Consider the following 17571-nt stretch of genomic DNA (forward strand, 5'->3'; position numbering starts at 1 on the left):
CTCTGTCTATCTCTGTCTCTCTCTGTCTCTCCCTCTGTCTCTCTTTGTCTCTCTCTGTCTCTCCCTCTGTCTCTCTTTGTCTCTACCTCTGTCTATCTCTGTCTCTCTCTCTGTCTCTCTCTGTCTCTACCTCTCTCTCTCTCTCTCTCTCTCTCTCTGTCTCTCTCTCTGTCTCTACCTCTGTCTCTCTTTGTCTCTACCTCTGTCTCTCTCTCTTTGTCTCTATCTCTGTCTATCTCTGTCTCTCTCTCTGTCTCTCTCTCTGTCTCTCTCTCTGTCTCCCTCTGTCTCTCTCTTTGTCTCTACCTCTGTCTATCTCTGTCTCTCTCTTTGTCTATCTCTGTCTCTCTCTTTGTCTCTACCTCTGTCTCTCTCTTTGTCTCTACCTCTGTCTATCTCTGTCTCTCTCTGTCTCTACCTCTGTCTCTCTCTGTCTCTCTCTTTGTCTCTACCTCTGTCTATCTCTGTCTCTCCCTCTGTCTATCTCTGTCTCTCTCTTTGTCTCTACCTCTGTCTATCTCTGTCTCTCTCTTTGTCTATCTCTGTCTCTCTCTTTGTCTCTACCTCTGTCTATCTCTGTCTCTCTCTGTCTCTACCTCTGTCTCTCTCTGTCTCTCTCTTTGTCTCTACCTCTGTCTATCTCTGTCTCTCTCTTTGTCTCTACCTCTGTCTCTCTGTCTCTCCCTCTGTCTATCTCTACCTCTCTCTTTGTCTCTACCTCTGTCTCTCTCTTTGTCTCTCTCTGTCTATCTCTGTCTCTCTCTCTCTCTCTGTCTCTCTCTGTCTCTCTCTTTGTCTCTACCTCTGTCTATCTCTGTCTCTCCCTCTGTCTATCTCTGTCTCTCTCTTTGTCTCTACCTCTGTCTCTCTCTTTGTCTCTACCTCTGTCTATCTCTGTCTCTCTGTCTCCCTTTGTCTCTCCCTTTGTCTCTCCCTCTGTCTCTCTCTCTGTGTCTCTCTCTGTCTCTCTCCCTCTGTCTCTCTGTCTCCCTTTGTCTCTCCCTTTGTCTCTACCTCTGTCTATCTCTGTCTCTCTCTTTGTCTCTACCTCTGTCTATCTCTGTCTCTCTCTCTGTCTCTCCCTCTGTCTCTCTGTCTCCCTTTGTCTCTCCCTTTGTCTCTACCTCTGTCTATCTCTGTCTCTCTCTTTGTCTCTACCTCTTTATCTCTGTCTTTCTCTGTCTCTGACAGAGTTCATATTCCTTTATATCATGTCTATCTCTTCTAGATTTCTGTCTCTCCCTCTGTCTCTCTCTGTATATCATTTCTCTTAACTGTCTCTCCTTTGTCTCTCCCTCTGTCAATCTCTGGGTTCTTCTGTCATTTCCCTCTGTTATATCATTTTATATCATTTTAAGTCTGATATCTGTCTCCCTCTGTCTCTTATACATTCTCTCTGATATCTGGGCCCGTTTATACATTAGATCAGAAGTGATATCTGGTCCCGTCTTATACATTAGATCTGTCTATCTCCCTCATTTGTCTCTCTCTACCTCTTCTGTCTGTCTCTGTCTCCCTCTGTCTCTCGTTTATACATTTGATCTGAAGTGATATCTGGTCCGTTTATACATTTGATCAGAAGTGATATCTCTCTCCCTCTGTTTATACATTTGATCAGAAGTGATATCTGTCTGCTCTGTCTTATACATTAGATCAGAAGTGATATCTGTCTCCCCTTTATCATTAGATCAGAAGTGATATCTCTCTCAGAAGTGATATCTCCCCGTTTATACATTTGATCAGAAGTGTCTCTCCCTGTCTCTAACAATTATTTTAATAGCTGAAATTGTCTTAATCATTTGATCAGACTGTTGCCATGTTTGTGTTTTTTTTTATACTTTATCAGGATTTACAAACAATGACAGAGTTCATTTTACATTATATAAATGTAGATTTTTAGATTTTATAAAACCATGTCAATCTAAGTGTATATCATTTATCTTAACATGATGTTTGATCAGGGTCAATCTGGGGGTTATTTACATTTTAAGAATGGTTATATCATTTATATCATTTTAAGAGAAGATATCTGGCCCGTTTATACATTAGATCAGAAGTGATATCTGGCCCGTTTATACATTAGATCAGAAGTGATATCTGGCCCGTTTATACATTAGATCAGAAGTGATATCTGGCCCGTTTATACATTTGATCAGAAGTGATATCTGGCCCGTTTATACATTAGATCAGAAGTGATATCAAATTTATACATTAGATCAGAAGTGATATCTGGCCCGTTTATACATTTGATCAGAAGTGATATCTGGGCCCGTTTATACATTAGATCGAAGAGTATTGACAGTGTTGACAGAAACAGTGTTTGGTTTTGTTCTACTTTATGGCTGTCCCAAATGGCCCTCTATTCTCTATATAGGGAATCCAAATGGCCCTCTATTCTCTATAGAGGGAATCCAAATGGCCCTCTATTCTCTATAGAGGGAATCCAAATGGCCCTCTATTCTCTATAGAGGGAATCCAAATGGCCCTCTATTCTCTATAGAGGGAATCCAAATGGCCCTCTATTCTCTATAGAGGGAATCCTAAAGGGTTAGGGTTTAGGGACTGACTCCTAAAGGGAATTGTAGGCTGACTCCTAAAGGGAATTGTAGGCTGACTCCTAAAGGGAATTGTAGGCTACCAAAAGAAAGGGTATATTTTTATTTTCATAATTGTTGATCATTTTCTTGTGTATTATTATTTTTTTTACAAATTATATTTCAATAAAGAACATTGTAATGTTATACATCTGGGGAACACAGAGAGTTAGTTAGTACTAATGACCTGGTAGGGGTCTGTTCAAGTCACAGTGTTTTAGTTGCTTGGCAACCAGTCTTTATGTCGTGTCGTCTCTCCTTGTTGTGATGAGAGTTTTTTTCCCTATATTTATATTGTATTTATATTTTTAATCTCAGGCTCCCGTCCCGCAGGAGGCCGTTTTGTCTTTTGGTAGGCCGTCATTGTAAATAATAATTTATTCATAACTGACTTTCCTAGTTAAATAAAGGTGAAATTAAGTTAATGAATAAAAGCAGGTGCTAGTGTGGCAGCATCCGTTCATCTGCTCCGTCCCCCATCCCCCTTTAACGCTCTCGTCTCGTGGTGTATCCCCCATACCCGCGTGGGAAGGAACGGTTCATCTGACTCACGGGCTGCGTTCAGTACACTGTTACGTTCTGGAACGTGTACTTCAACGGAAACGGTGCTGTACTGAACGACCAGTTGGAAAAACGGTGATGTTGTGGTTTTGGGAGGGAACGCGGTCAGCATGGCCACTGCCGTTGAAACACGTCACTCGTTGCTTGAAGCCACACCCACCGAACGGTGAGCAAACGTGTCCTACAGTACACATTGTTCTCTTGAACGTAGCAAACGTTCAAGAGAACTGAACGGCACCCTACGGTGTCGGTAATTTCTCACTACTTTCCTTTCGGTAAACATGACCCACAATTATTCGTTCCATAACAAGTCGACTCATAGTCATGACGGAGAACATTTCAACAAAATAGTTACTATGCCCGTTATACGTCTACAGATAATGATATAGGGTCCTTTTGTCAAATAACATCCTAACCAGAGAGGATGCATTGGAAAATATCTTGGTATTGATTAACTTTCGAGGTTTTATTTCACTTGTCCTCCAAACGCCTGTCTTGTCGTTATGAGGCTACACGACACGTTTTATATTTAACAAATTAACTGCTACTGCGTAAAGTCTGTCGTTATGAGGCCACACGCCACGTTTCATATATAAACACATGAACCCCAAGCTACTGCGTAAAGTGTCGTTATGAGGCCACACGCCACGTTTAATATATAAACACATTAACTCACAGCTACTGCGTAAAGTGTCATTATGAGGCCACACGCCACGTTTAATATATAAACACATTAACTCACAGCTACTGCGTAAAGTGTCGTTATGAGGCCACACGCCACGTTTCATATATAAACACATTAACTCACAGCTACTGCGTAAAGTGTCGTTATGAGGCCACACGCCACGTTTCATATATAAACACATTAACTCACAGCTACTGCGTAAAGTGTCGTTATGAGGCCACACGCCACGTTTCATATATAAACACATGAACCCCAAGTTACTGCGTAAAGTGTCATTATGAGGCCACACGCCACGTTTCATATATAAACACATGAACACAGTTACTGCGTAAAGTGTCTCACGCCACGTTTCATATATAAACACATGAACCCCTGCGTAAAGTGTCGTTATGAGGCCACGCCACGCATATATAAACACATGAACGTTTCATATATAAACATATATAAACACATTAACCCCAAGCTACTGCGTAAAGTTGTCGATCTAAGCGATCAAAAACAACAGCTGCTTCGTGAGTTATAGAGACGCTGAAATACTAAGAACAGAAACGAAACGGCATCAACACACCTCCTCCACACTCAACAAACGGATGCTGCTAGTGAGATGAGAGAGAGAGCGCGCGCATCTCATAGATGAGAGACAAGGCAAGAAGGGCAGTCTATGCCATCAAAAGAAACATAAATTTCAACATACCAATTAGGATTTGGCTAAAAATACTTGAATCAGTCATAGAGCCCATTGCCCTTTATGGTTGTGAGGTCTGGGGTCCGCTCACCAACCAAGACTTCACAAAATGGGACAAACACCAAATTGAGACTCTGCACGCAGAATTCTGCAAAAATATCCTCCATGTACAACGTAAAACACCAAATAATGCATGCAGAGCAGAATTAGGCCGATACCCGCTATTTATCAAAATCCAGAAAAGAGCCATTCAATTCTACAACCACCTAAAAGGAAGCGATTCCCAAACCTTCCATAACAAAGCCATCACCTACAGAGAGATGAACCTGGAGAAGAGTCCCCTAAGCAAGCTGGTCCTGGGGCTCTGTTCACAAACACAAACACACCCTACAGAGCCCCAGGACAGCAGCACAATTAGACCCAACCAAATCATGAGAAAACAAAAAGATAATTACTTGACACATTGGAAAGAATTAACAAAAAAACAGAGCAAACTAGAATGCTATTTGGCCCTACACAGAGAGTACACAGCGGCAGAATACCTGACCACTGTGACTGACCCAAATTTAAGGAAAGCTTTGACTATGTACAGACTCAGTGAGCATAGCCTTGCTATTGAGAAAGGCCGCCGTAGGCAGACATGGCTCTCAAGAGAAGACAGGCTATGTGCTCACTGCCCACAAAATGAGGTGGAAACTGAGCTGCACTTCCTAACCTCCTGCCCAATGTATGACCATATTAGAGAGACATATTTCCCTCAGATTACACAGACCCACAACGAATTCGAAAACAAATCCAATTTTGAAAAACTCCCATATCTACTGGGTGAAATACCACAGTGTGACATCACAGCAGCAAGATGTGTGACCTGTTGCCACGAGAAAAGGGCAACCAGTGAAGAACAAACACCATTGTAAATACAACCCATATTTATGCTTATTTATTTTATCTTGTGTCCTTTAACTATTTGTACATTGTATATATATATAATATGACATTTGTAATGTCTTTACTGTTTTGAAACTTCTGTATGTGTAATGTTTACTGTTAATTTTTGTTGTTTTTCACCTTATATATTCACTTTGTATGTTGTCTACCTCACTTGCTTTGGCAATGTTAACACATGTTTCCCATGACAATAAAGCCCTTGAATTGAATTGAATTGAATTGAGAGAGCGCGCGCATCTCATAGATGAGAGAGAGAGAGAGCGCGCGCATCTCATTTCCCTCTCCCTTTTTTGTACCGATAGTAGTAAGCTGTGTAAGTGACGCATGTAAACGTGTATAAGTAGTTCTGTGCATATAGTAATAATTAGTCTATTTACTTTCGCTTTTAAGCAGGATTTATAAAGTAGCCTAATGTATATACCGTAAAAAATAAAAAAAAGTTACTTCTTTTTTACCGAGGAACCAAACCGTCTCCGAGTCCAAAAAAAAAATATGCTTTGAGCTGAAGCGCAACATCCGCCCGTTGCCATCATGAAGACAGGCTGCGGGGTCGACGTCTGACAACACGGTGAGTTATCTTTTGTTCTATTCTTCTGTCTAATGACAAGTAACAAAGGTTGTTTTTGTTCCATGTCTTTTGTTTTAATCCAGCCAGAATGTCTCATTTTAATATGAGCCGACTAAATACATGAATGTATTGGAGAGAGTCACAGAATAATTTGTTATTTCATATTCATTGTTTAAACCAATAGTCCTACACAAAAAAAATGTTATCATCCAATTTGAACTATTTGTATCTCAATAAAAGGATAAAACGACACACACATTCATCCCTTACATTTGGTTTCACATAAATAGGCTCTATTTGAATGGCTAAAGTTGAGTTTAATAAGGCCTCTGCCCTGTGCTTCTAGACCGTGGTGATGTGGGGGGTGAAAGTAGGTGAAAACAAAATGTCAGTTATCATGGCAGGGTGAAGAGCAGAGCTTTTCAACTCTTCCTGGGGGTAGATGGTGAAGGAACAGAGCTTTTAAACTCTTCCTGGGGGTAGATGATGAAGGAACAGAGCTTTTCACCTCTTCCTAGGGGTAGATGGTGAAGGAACAGAGCTTTTCATCTCTTCCTGGTGGTAGATGATGAAGGAACAGAGCTTTTCATCTCTTCCTGGGGGTAGATGATGAAGGAACAGAGCTTTTCATCTCTTCCTGGGGGTAGATGATGAAGGAACAGAGCTTTTCACCTCTTCCTGGGGGTAGATGATGAAGGAACAGAGCTTTTCAACTCTTCCTGGGGGTAGATGATGAAGGAACAGAGCTTGTCACCTCTTCCTGGGGGTAGATGGTGAAGGAACAGAGCTTTTCATCTCTTCCTGGGGGTAGATGATGAAGGAGCAGAGCTTTTCACCTCTTCCTGGGGGTAGATGATGAAGGAACAGAGCTTTTCACCTCTTCCTGGGGGTAGATGATGAAGGAACAGAGCTTTTCACCTCTTCCTGGGGGTAGATGATGAAGGAACAGAGCTTTTCAACTCTTCCTGGGTGTAGATGATGAAGGAACAGAGCTTTTCACCTCTTCCTGGGGGTAGATGATGAAGGAACAGAGCTTTTCAACTCTTCCTGGGGGTAGATGATGAAGGAACAGAGCTTTTCACCTCTTCCTGGGGGTAGATGATGTTTGAATGACCCTTAACTCTCTAATCTAGTGTCTTTATAAAGTCATGGTGAATGGTGTCCATCTTTTAAACAAAACACGGCCATTTCTCAGTGTCAGTAACAATACCGGTATATCCTTTACACGCCCTAATAGAGGATCAGTTGGGTTCAAGACAAAACACACCGTCAGTCTGTTGTGGTCTGCATTTGGCTCCTGGGGGGCTGCCATTGCTGTGTAGGGGGAGTAGTCAGGAGTCTAGTTAGGAGTTAGTAGTCTGTAGTCTAGTTAGTAGTCTGTAGTCTAGTTAGGAGTTAGTAGACCTTCAGTCTGTTGTGGTCTGCATTTGGCTCCTGGGGGGCTGCCATTGCTGTGTAGGGGGAGTAGTCAGGCGTCTAGTTAGGAGTCAGGCGTCTAGTTAGGAGTCAGGAGTCTAGTTAGGAGTCTGGAGTCTAGTTAGTAGTTAGTAGTCTGTAGTCTAGTTAGTAGTCAGTAGTCTAGTTAGTAGTCTGTAGTCTAGTTAGGAGTTAGTAGACCTTCAGTCTGTTGTGGTCTGCATTTGGCTCCTGGGGGCTGCCATTGCTGTGTAGGGGGAGTAGTCAGGAGTCTAGTTAGGAGTCAGGAGTCTGTAGGTCTAGTTAGGAGTCAGTAGCCTAGTTAGGAGTCTAGTCAGTCAGTAGTCTAGTTAATCAGTAGGTCTAGTTAGTAGTCAGTAGCCTAGTTAGGAGTCTAGTCAGTCAGTAGTCTAGTTAATCAGTAGGTCTAGTTAGTAGTCAGTAGGTCAAGTTAGTAGTCAGTAGGTCTAGTTAGTAGTCAGTAGTCTGGTTAGTAGTCAGTAGGTCTAGTTAGTAGTCAGTAGTCTGGTTAGTAGTCAGTAGTCTAGTCAATGATCCAGTTAGTAGTCTAGTTAGTATTCAGTAATCTAGTCAATGATCTAGTCAGTAGTCTAGTCAGTCAGTAGCCTAGTCAGTCAGTAGTCTAGTTAGTCAGTAGGTCTAGTTAGTAGTCAGTAGTCTGGTTAGTAGTCAGTAGTCTAGTCAATGATCTAGTTGGTAGTCTAGTTAGTATTCAGTAATCTAGTCAATGATCTAGTCAGTAGTCTAGTTAGTAGTAAGTAATCTAGTCAGTAGTCTAGTTAGTAGTCAATAATCTAATCAGTAGTCTGGTTAGTAGTCAATGATCTAGTCAGTAGTCTAGTCAATGATCTAGTCAGTAGTCTAGTTAGTAGTCAGTAATCTAGTCAGTAGTCTAGTTAGTAGTCAATAGTCTAGTCAATAATCTAGTCAGTAGTCTAGTCTAGTTTGTAGTCAGTAGTCTAGTCTAGTTTGTAGTCTAGTCTAGTTAGTAGTCAGTAGTCTAGTCTAGTTCGTAGTCAGTAGTCTAGTCTAGTTCGTAGTCAGTAGTCTAGTTAGTAGTCTAGTTAGTCATTATACAACGGGTGGGTCTAATCCTAGATGCTGATTGGTTAAACCCGCATTCCAGCCGTTGTCTATTCCACAAAGTACCACCGGCTAAATCTAAGAAGTCAAAATGTCTATTTACACCGTTCCATCTGACTGCGCAATCCACTGTCTCATCAGCCCAGCCAGGCAATTTATAAAAAGCATCTAGACATTATATGACATTTCTTTTAGTCTAACGTTTAGTTTTGAACAGCTGTGATTTGTATAAACCTTGGTGTTTTTGTCTCCGACATTTGTAACCTTGTTTCAATATTCAAATTCCCTCTCCAGCTGTCCAATAGTAATGAACGAGTCGGGAGGAGATGGGCGGGCAGCGTTTCACAGCCAATCACGTTGGTGTTTTTGTCTCCGACATTTGTAACCTTGTTTCAATATTCAAATTCCCTCTCCAGCTGTCCAATAGTAATGAACGAGTCGGGAGGAGATGGGCGGGCAGCGTTTCACAGCCAATCATGAATCAGCATCATTTTTTAAAAATGGATATATACACAGAACTATCAATAGAAGACAGGTTAAAACGAAGTGATTGTGTTCGATGTGATGTTGGCTACTGTAGCTCCTCTGAACGACCGTGTCCTGACGAGCAGGCTCATTTTCTACGCCAGGTGAAACCGGGGCCTCGTTAGCTCATTGTTACGGATGTTTTCACGTAAACCATTTTCTACTGTGCTGTCCTCACTCCTTCTACTCTGGCGTTATCACTGTAGGAGTTAATAACCAAATCTATGGGTCGGCTCTGTCCTCCCTCCCTCTTCTCTGGCGTTATCACTGTAGGAGTTAATAACCAAATCTATGGGTCGGCTCTGTCCTCACTCACTCTTCTTTGACGTTATCACTGTAGGAGTTAATAACCAAATCTATGGGTCGGCTCTGTCCTCCCTCCCTCTTCTCTGGCGTTATCACTGTAGGAGTTAATAACCAAATCTATGGGTCGGCTCTGTCCTCCCTCCCTCTTCTCTGGCGTTATCACTGTAGGAGTTAATAACCAAATCTATGGGTCGGCTCTGTCCTCCCTCCCTCTTCTCTGGCGTTATCACTGTAGGAGTTAATAACCAAATCTATGGGTCGGCTCTGTCCTCCCTCCCTCTTCTCTGGCGTTATCACTGTAGGAGTGTAGTTAATAACCAAATCTATGGGTCGGCTCTGTCCTCCCTCCCTCTTCTCTGGCGTTATCACTGTAGGAGTTAATAACCAAATCTATGGGTCGGTGCTGTCCTCCCTCCCTCACACATGACTGGGTCACTGTAGGAGTTAATAACCAAATCTATGGGTCGGTGCTGTCCTCCCTCCCTCTTCTCTGGCGTTATCACTGTAGGAGTGTAGTTAATAACCAAATCTATGGGTCGGCTCTGTCCTCCCTCCCTCATACATGACTGGGTCACTACGGAGAGGAGAAGGTACATGCTCAGATTTCGGGCCAGTTTTTCTCTGTAAATTTAAATGTCAATCAATCACTTATTTTATTTTAAATAGCCCTTCTTTTACATCAGCAGTTTGTCACAGTGTATTACATATGTGCAGCCTAAAAAAAAGAAGCTGAATCTGATATGTTTTAGTGCTGGGCTGGAACGAAAACCTGCACAATTAGTAGCTCTACTTTATTAGAGCAACCCCCCTCTCACGGAGTCAACAATGTCCTCATCAGATAATGTTCTCACAGCTCTCTATCGTACGCCGGGCCCTGATTGGATGGAATAACCACCTATGACGTCAGGTGACCTCGATTGATCGCAGGAGGCGGAGCCTAGTGTCAACTCCGTGGAGTACACAGAGAGGTAAGTGAAGAGGAACTGAGATAGACGGGGGGCTGTGTTTAGACAGAGAGAGAGAGTGTATGTGTGTAGAGAGAGAGTGTGTGTGTGTAGAGAGAGAGAGGTGTGTGTAGAGAGAGAGAGGTGTGTGTGTAGAGAGAGAGTGTATGTGTGTAGAGAGAGTGTGTGTGTGTGTGTAGAGAGAGTGTATGTGTGTAGAGAGAGTGTGTGTGTGTGTGTGTGTGTAGAGAGAGTGTATGTGTGTAGAGAGACTGTGTGTGTGTGTAGAGAGAGAGTGTATGTGTGTGTAGAGAGAGAGTGTATGTGTGTAGAGAGAGTGTGTGTGTGTGTGTGTAGAGAGAGTGTATGTGTGTAGAGAGACTGTGTGTGTGTAGAGAGAGAGTGTATGTGTGTAGAGAGAGTGTGTGTGTGTGTAGAGAGAGTGTGTGTGTGTGTAGAGAGAGAGAGGTGTGTGTGTAGAGAGAGAGAGGTGTGTGTGTAGAGAGACTGTGTGTGTGTAGAGAGAGAGTGTGTGTGTGTAGAGAGAGTGTGTGTGTGTGTAGAGAGAGAGAGGTGTGTGTGTAGAGAGAGGTGTGTTCAGCTTCTCTACTGCAGCAGTAGAGCCAGTAAACTCTGTGGTGAGAGAGAGACACATGCAGTTAACAACATGACTCCACACACCAGGTGACCACAACCCCCTGATCCTGACCCTCCTCTACTTCAGGACTACAACATCTCCCTAAAGAACTACAATCCCCACAGAGAGTATCACAGAGAAGGTGACCACAACCCCCTGATCCTAACCCTCCTCTACTTCAGGACTACAACATCTCCCTAAAGAACTTACAACCCCCACAGAGAGTATCACAGAGAAGGTGACCACAACCCCCTGATCCTAACCCTCCTCTGCTTCAGGACTACAACATTTCCCTAAAGAACTACAATCCCCACAGAGAGTATCACAGAGAAGGTGACCACAACCCCCTGATCCTAACCCTCCTCTACTTCAGGACTACAACATCTCCCTAAAGAACTTACAACCCCCACAGATAGTATCACAGAGAAGGTGACCACAACCCCCTGATCCTAATGCTCCTCTGCTTCAGGACTACAACATCTCCCTAAAGAACTACAATCCCCACAGAGAGTATCACAGAGAAGGTGACCACAACCCCCTGATCCTAACCCTCCTCTACTTCAGGACTACAACGTCTCCCTAAAGAACTACAACCCCCTGAGCTCCACAGGACTACAACTTAACATCTCCCTAAAGAACTACAACCCCCACAGAGAGTATGACAGAGAAAGTGACCACAACCCCCTGATCCTAACCCTCCTCTGCTTCAGGACTACAACATCTCCTAAAGAACTACAACCCCTGAGCTCCACAGGACTACAACGTCTCCCTAAAGAACTACAACCCCACAGAGAGTATCACAGAGGTGACCACCATCACTATGGGCGTCACAACCCCCTGATCTCAACCCTCCTCCACTTCAGGACTACAACGTCTCCCTAAAGAACTACAACCCCCAGGGTTCCGAGCGGAGCAGCCATGAGCGAGGAGACCCAGGTGAAGTGTGTGCTGGTGGGGGACAGTGCTGTCGGGAAGACGGCCCTCCTGGTTCGCTTCACCTCAGAAACCTTCCCTGAGTGCTACAAACCAACTGTGTACGAGAACACTGGAGTGGAGGTCTTCATGGACGGGACTCCGGTAGGAATAATACATTAACTACTACAATACTACCCTTTACATCATTAACCTACTACAATAATACCCTTTACATCATTAACTACTACAATAATACCCTTTACATCATTAACTACTACAATAATACCCTTTACATCATTAACTACTACAATAATACCCTTTACATCATTAACTACTACAATAATACCCTTTACATCATTAACTACTACAATAATACCCTTTACATCATTAACTACTACAATAATACCCTTTACATCATTAACTACTACAATAATACCCTTTACATCATTAACTACTACAATAATACCCTTTACATCATTAACCTACTACAATAATACCCTTTACATCATTAACCTACTACAATAATACCCTTTACATCATTAACTACTACAATAATACCCTTTACATCATTAACTACTACAATAATACCCTTTACATCATTAACTACTACAATAATACCCTTTACATCATTTAACTACTACAATAATACCCTTTACATCATTAACCTACTACAATAATACCCTTTACATCATTAACTACTACAATAATACCCTTTACATCATTAACCTACTACAATAATACACTACAACTCATTAACTACTACAATAATACCCTTTACATCATTAACTACTACAATAATACCCTTTACATCATTAACCTACTACAATAATACCCTTTACATCATTAACTACTACAATAATACCCTTTACATCATTAACTACTACAATAATACCCTTTACATCATTAACTACTACAATAATACCCTTTACATCATTAACCTACTACAATAATACCCTTTACATCATTAACTACTACAATAATACCCTTTACATCATTAACCTACTACAATAATACCCTTTACATCATTAACTACTACAATAATACCCTTTACATCATTAACTACTACAATAATACCCTTTACATCATTAACTACTACAATAATACCCTTTACATCATTAACTACTACAATAATACCCTTTACATCATTAACCTACTACAATAATACCCTTTACATCATTAACTACTACAATAATACCCTTTACATCATTAACTACTACAATAATACCCTTTACATCATTAACTACTACAATAATACCCTTTACATCATTAACTACTACAATAATACCCTTTACATCATTAACTACTACAATAATACCCTTTACATCATTAACCTACTACAATAATACCCTTTACATCATTAACCTACTACAATAATACCCTTTACATCATTAACCTACTACAATAATACCCTTTACATCATTAACTACTACAATAATACCCTTTACATCATTAACTACTACAATAATACCCTTTACATCATTAACTACTACAATAATACCCTTTACATCAGGGCTGTTCAACTGGCGGCCCGCGGACCAGATCCGGCCCGTTTATTCATTTAGACTGGTCTTTTATGAGCGTTAATGATCTGCCAGAAAATCCCCCGTTCAGCGCCAAACAATATGGTGATTGTCGTGTTGGTTGTCAGCGGTTTCTAGAGCTTATTTCGTAGTTGATGATCTGTTTTCTTCATATGAATTTGGTTTCCAGAGTTTTGTTTTTTAAAATATAAAACATGGGACTCGTTAGAGACAGGGACAAAACGACCTCATGGCGGAGGGAAAGGAATTCAAAGGATTTATTTCTATTTATTTTTTTGTTTTATATATATATATATATATAATTTGTATTTATTGTAAATAAGAATTTAATTATTATTTAAGAATTGGTTCTTAAATATATATATATATATTTTAACCTTTTTTATTTAACTAGGCAAGTCATTTAAGGAACAAATTCTTAATTACTATGACGGCCTACCGAGGAACAGTAGGGTTCAGGGGGCAGAACGACATATTTTTTTTACCTTGTCAGCTTGGGGTTTCGACACAGCAACATAATGGGTTACTGGCCCAGCGATCTAACCACTCGGCTACCCTGTCGCTAGGCTACCCTGTCGCTAGCCTACCCTGTTGCTAGGCTACTTGCTTCAGACTGGAATTTGCCACGACCTGATTTGACATATCTTTACACATTACATCATTGAACTATCACCATACATTAACACGGCTACCCTGTTGCTAGGCTACCCTGTCGCTAGGCTATACCCTGTTGCTAGGCTACACATGACATCATTGAACTATCACCATGCATTAACACGGTAGTGTCAACAGCACAACACACACTGGACAGGTCGGATGGTCACCTGATCAGGAAATGACCCCTGACACGTCCTTCACGACCTTTAACCCCCCCTGATGGTAAATGAGGCTGTTTATCCCTGTGGTGTGTTTGTGTTGTCTTTTTAATGCTTTATTTAAAGAGCATCTCAACGTCACAAAGAATTAAACATTTTAAAACATTACAAATATGATTTCAAAGAAGACAGAACAAAAACAAAAAAAAATTATAATTCAATTTTTATTTTATTTTTTAAAGTCCCATTTATAACGTATTTTGTTTTACTCTCCAGATCAACCTGGGTTTGTGGGACACGGCAGGAAATGACACGTTTAGACAGATCCGTCCGATGTCCTATCAGCAGGCGGATGTGGTCCTGATCTGCTACTCCGTGGCCAACGCCGCCTCCCTCGCCAGCGTCAAGCACAAGTGGCTGGTAGAGGTACGGGAACGACCTTTTCCTACTCTCTGAGTAGATCCTTCTGGAAGTGTTCTGTGTGTGTGTTTTTATTGGATAGAGAGAGGTGAAGGTCGGAGAGAGAGCGGTGGGACGGATTCCAACCCGACGCTACGTAGAACACGCTCTCCACAGGCAGCAGCTCAGATCGCTCGACCAAACAACCTTTTTATATTCTTACAGACACGTCTGAAATAATCATTTGAGTCAATTCAGGAAGTAGACACTAGTACAGTAGTTGGATGTTTCGGTAAACTAAAGATCTGATTCCATTTTTTCTCTCTCTCTCTCTCTCTCTCTCTCTCTCTCTCTCTCTCTGTCTCTCTGTCTCTCTGTCTCTCTCTCTCTCTCTCTCTCGCTCTCTCTCTCTCTCTCTCTCTGTCTCTCTGTCTCTCTCTCTCTCTCTCTCTTTCTGTCTCTCTCTGTCTCTCTCTCTGTCTCTCTCTCTCTCTCTCTCTCTCTGTCTCTCTCTCTCTCTCTCTCTCTGTCTCTCTCACTCCTCCCTCTCTCTCTCCTCCCTCTCTCTCTCCTCTCTCTCTCTCTCTCTCTCTCTCTCTCTCTCTCTCTCTCTCTCTCATTGAGAAGCATTGAGAAGGAATTGGAACTAGGATTTCAGTTCACTTCCTGAGTTGAAATGGAATTGAGCCCAACTCTGGCTTCATATATCCTGTATCAGAACACACGTTTAAAACTATTTGACTATAACAAAATGGTTGTTTTAAAAACATTTTAATGCCATTGTAGGTGCGTGACAACCTTCCCCGTGTCCCGGTGCTGGTGGTGGCCACCCAGACGGATCAGCGTGACTCCGGGCCTCACAGCGCTCCTGCTCCTCCGAGGGCAAACGCCTCGCTCAGGACATACGGGCCAAGGGATACCTGGAGTGCTCGCGGCTAAGCAACCGCGGCGTGCAAGTGTCGAGTGTGCGGTGAGGACGGCGGTGAACCAGGCCAGGAAACGGACGCGCCATGCGGATGTTTGATATCAACAGCTGCGTGGTGTTTTGACCTCTGAACCTCTGAACCTTTGGGGGGGCCTAGGTTGGGGTGGTGCTGGGAGGATACTGAAGCCTCTAACTACTGCTCTGGGATCAGGTCTCGGGCCAGTGGCGACCGGACTCGGGACTCATCACCAGGGACTTGAGACTGGCGGGTTAGTGACTCGACTACATCACTGTGTCTGACTTCAACTGTTCGAGGTCCTGTCTGACCCCATGACCTGTGGTTTTGGGGGAACTGAGGTCCTGTCTGACCCCAGACCTGTGGTTTTGGGGAACTGAGGTCCTGTCTGACCCCAGGACCTGTGGTTTTGGGGGAACTGAGGTCCTGTCTGACCCCAGGATCTGTGGTTTTGGGGGAACTGAGGTCCTGTCTGACCCCAGGACCTGTGGTTTTGGGGCTGAGGTCCTGTCTGACCCCAGGACCTGTGGTTTTGGGGGAACTGAGGTCCTGTCTGACCCCAGGACCTGTGGTTTTGGGGGAACTGAGGTCCTGTCTGACCCCAGGACCTGTGGTTTTGGGGGAACTGAGGTCCTGTCTGACCCCAGGACCTGTGGTTTTGGGGGAATTGAGGTCCTGTCTGACCCCAGGACCTGTGGTTTTGGGGGAACTGAGGTCCTGTCTGATCCCAAGACCTGTGGTTTTGGGGGAACTGAGGTCCTGTCTGACCCCAGGACCTGTGGTTTTGGGGGAACTCTTGTTTAACTGTTGTTGTTTTTTGTTGTTGTGAAAACTGAAACTATGTAAAACTACAAAAGAACAAACAAAACAGGATCATACCTGGAGGAGCAGAGAGAGAGAGACAAGAGTGATTAGTGAAGCAGTTTAAATACCCTGAGCCCAGGTGGCTCCAATCACTAACGACCCTCCTCCGCCTGCAGGAGGAACCGCCCCTCCTGCAGGGGTCGTGACATTATCCCTGACAAGTTATTTTTTTGTTTTTTAATTCTTATTTCAGTTCACAATAGAAGAAAAACAATACAAGTCGATAACAAGTATTTCCGTTCTCCGTCTATAGATGTTAAAAGTGATCTTTTTGTAAAGGTATTCTAGCTCAGGTTTGTCTGTTTCCTTTGTTAAATAAATGTTGCCCAACCACTTACAGTGTGCCTGAACATAATTCATAAATAAATAAAGGTTGCCCAACAGTGTGCCTGAACATAATTCATAAATAAATAAAGGCCTGAACATAATTCATAAATAAATAAAGGTTGCCCAACAGTGTGCCTGAACATAATTCATAAATAAATAAAGGTTGCCCAACAGTGTGCCTGAACATAATTCATAAATAAATAAAGGTTGCCCAACAGTGTGCCTGAACATAATTCATAAATAAATAAAGGTTGCCCAACAGTGTGCCTGAACATAATTCATAAATAAATAAAGGTTGCCCAACAGTGTGCCTGAACATAATTCATAAATAAATAAAGGTTGCCCAACAGTGTGCCTGAACATAATTCATAAATAAATAAAGTGCCTGTTGCCCAACAGTGTGCCTGGAACATGTGTGCCTGAACATAAATAAATAAATAAAGGTTGCCCAACAGTGTGCCTGAACATAATTCATAAATAAATAAAGGTTGCCCAACAGTGTGCCTGAACATAATTCATGAATAAATAAATGATCTTCCACCTATCAATTCTACTTAGAAATCAGCATATTTAAAGAGATCTTGGAGTAGGAAAACCAATGTGTTTTTTTTTTTTTACAAAGTACTGGTTAGCCATGTATCAATACATGAATATCTCACACACAGACAGGATGAGGCAGGATGACAGTGTTGTGTTGTGGTGAAGGTTGAGATCAGAGATGGTGTTGTGGTGAAGGTTGAGATCAGAGATGATGACTGCAGCAGCTGTAGTTGACAGCCAGTAACAGTCTGGAGCT

General features: G+C 42.3%; 3 long non-coding RNA genes and 1 pseudogene across 3 annotated transcripts in view; all 4 read left to right on the forward strand.

The window, feature by feature from the left end:
- Positions 1-2209: 2209 nt before the first annotated feature.
- LOC135561670 (uncharacterized) overlaps positions 2210-17571 on the forward strand; it is a 126652-nt gene continuing 111290 nt past the window's right edge. The window contains exon 1 of the long non-coding RNA XR_010459597.1: positions 2210-2633. This is a non-coding gene — a long non-coding RNA (uncharacterized LOC135561670). The remainder of the gene's footprint in view (positions 2634-17571) is intronic.
- On the forward strand, positions 5577-11598 carry LOC135561665 (uncharacterized). Its single transcript, XR_010459595.1, has 3 exons — positions 5577-6041; positions 10246-10360; positions 11021-11598. It is a non-coding gene; the product is annotated as an uncharacterized LOC135561665 (long non-coding RNA).
- LOC135561666 (rho-related GTP-binding protein RhoH-like) lies at positions 11727-15692 on the forward strand (annotated as a pseudogene).
- LOC135561667 (uncharacterized) lies at positions 15813-16785 on the forward strand. The gene is made up of 2 exons (XR_010459596.1): positions 15813-15925; positions 15966-16785. It is a non-coding gene; the product is annotated as an uncharacterized LOC135561667 (long non-coding RNA).

Source organism: Oncorhynchus nerka, linkage group LG18, assembly GCF_034236695.1.
Source record: "Oncorhynchus nerka isolate Pitt River linkage group LG18, Oner_Uvic_2.0, whole genome shotgun sequence".
Taxonomy (NCBI): Eukaryota; Metazoa; Chordata; class Actinopteri; order Salmoniformes; family Salmonidae; genus Oncorhynchus; species Oncorhynchus nerka.